The sequence below is a fragment of the Carlito syrichta genome, unplaced genomic scaffold, assembly GCF_000164805.1.
Source record: "Carlito syrichta isolate Samal-C Ts95f unplaced genomic scaffold, Tarsius_syrichta-2.0.1 Scaffold287107, whole genome shotgun sequence".
Taxonomy (NCBI): Eukaryota; Metazoa; Chordata; class Mammalia; order Primates; family Tarsiidae; genus Carlito; species Carlito syrichta.
Window position 1 is genome coordinate 157,489 of NW_007231203.1, and position 2,536 is coordinate 160,024.

A 2,536-nucleotide genomic window follows, 5' to 3' on the forward strand; every position below is an offset into this window, starting at 1 on the left:
TGTCTTGTGATGAGATCTGTGTTCTGCTATAGATACTTCAGTTCTCTCTCTCTCTTTCTCTATAGCTTTACTATGACATCATTCATAAAAAAATCCCTTCAGATTGTTTTCATATACAACAAATTGCACAGATAATTCTCATATACAACAAAATTGGCTGAGTGTATGTATTCCTATCTCCTGGCTTTCTTGATAACAAAAACATGAGAGCAAGCTCCTTCTCTTTCCTCAGATGGCAATTTTGGGGGACTATCATAGACAGTTGTGAGAAATACAGAAAAACTTAAAGTCAAATATAAGATACTATTCTCTTAAATACCTGTGGACATTTCTGCCATAGAAAAATCCAATATTAGCCTCCTCTTCTTTGAGGTTGTGGCTTGCGACTCTATGAATGCATATACCTTCAAAAAGCCTTAGTTCAGAGAACAAAAATATTGGCATTAATGTTCTTCTTTAATGACTTCATGCCTGTGAATTGAATTCCAGGGAGGGCTCAAGATCAAAGAATTTATAAGAAAGAAAGTAAAGGAAGGTACATCCTTTCCTTTTTACAGTTTTATTGTTGTCATCTCAACTTTTGGTAGTACAAGTAAGCTTTCATTGTGATTCATGGAATGTTTGTATCAATTTACTGTTTAGAAAGCTTTGCCAGAAGGTAGAATTTCCTCTTGCTGTTTGGTAAACAGAATTTTGGTTAATATTTCTCAGAGTTATTTAAAGATTCCCTGCACTATAAATTCAGGAGAGTTTTTAAGACCCCAAAACAAAAGTAAGAAACCGGGATTTTTCTGAATTTTGCATTTTATCTGACTAAGCTCTTACAACAAACTTGGTTTGGTTCATTTATCCTCTTTCTTGATAAATAATTACAAATTTTTGAGTCATTGCCTTAATTTCAAATGTGTGACTTTATTCACATTCATTTAATTTCTATATGTAGTAATTTTATTGCCAATATTTTCTATATATTCTGTTTCTATTTCCTTCTTCAATACAGTTATGTATAATTTAGAAGAAAATGCCATTAAAATAATTTTCCCAACAATTTTCAACTTTTAAAACATGCCCATGTCTGAGACTTAACTTATGAGTATAGAATTGTTTCATATATTATTTATCCTTAATTTAATTTTAAAACTCTTCAAATGATTTTGTTAATCTGTAAAAAATGTATTGAACAGTCCCACTATTTTTGTGTTCTCCTATTTCAATATAACTTGAAGAATTTTATGTGTTGTCAATATTAAGAAACACATACATATATATATATGCTTTTTATTTTAAAGATATGGGGTACAATTCAGGGTTAGGTATACAAGTGGTCATTGCACAAGTAAAGTTTGGAATATTTTTAATAAAAATTGTATGCATTCATTTTATTATTGAGGGCATTTGGTTGTTCCTAGCTTTTGCTCTTTATAGATAGTGCTGCTATGAGCATAATGTATGTTAATTAGTGAATGTATATATGTATTTCTGAGGCATATGCTCCTCTGAGTGGAATTACAGGGCCATGGAGTATACATATGTTTGTGACAGTAAAAGCTCCCAGTTTTTCAACGTGGCAGTTATGGGAATTTCAATTGTTCTCCTTCCATACCAATATATTTTGTATCTTAACCATTCTGTAGGTGTAAGGCAGTATTACAATGTCATTTAAATCACAATCTCTTGACGACAAAGACATGGTGAATATTTTTAGTTATTTACATTTTGAGTACCTTCATTTGAGCCATATTTCCTCAGTCTTTGCTCATTTTTCTATAGATAGGTAGTATTTGTCTAATTTTCTAATGCATGACCCAGGAATTAATAAATTAATTCTCAGTGTTACATAATATCCAATTATGTTCAGTCAATTTTCAATTGGCAGTAGGATTGGTTCCATGTTGTAGCTATGGTGAATAGTGCAGCAATAAACATGTGTGTGCAAATGTCTTTTTTGTACAACTATTTGTGTTCCTCTGGGTATATTTCCTGGAGGAGGATTGCTAGATTGTATAGAAGGTCAATTTCTACTTCTTTTAGATATGGTTACACTATTTCCCATAGAGATTGGATTAGTCTGAACACCCACTGACAGTGTAGAAGCGACCCCTTTTCTCCTCACCCATACCAGCATCTATTGTTTTTTCATTTATTTTATTTATTTATTTATTTATTTATTTATTTATTTATTTATTTATTTATTTATTTATTTATTTATTTATTTTTGAGCTGGAGTCTCACTCTTTCGCCAAGACTGGAGTGCAGTGGCCGCTCCCGGCGCAGCCTCAACTGCTGGACTCCGGCGATCCTTCCGCCTCAACCTTCCAAGTCGCTGGAACTACAGGCACACGCTACCACGCCCGGCTGATTTTTGATTTATTGTAGAGATGAGGTCTCGCCAAGTTGCCCAGGTGGGTCTCAAACCCACAGACTCAGGCAATTCACTCACCTTGGCCTCCCAAAGCACGGGATTACAGGCTGAGCCACCGAGCCCAGCCTGTTTTTTCATTTATTCATGATGGTCATCCTTTCTGGAATAAGGGAG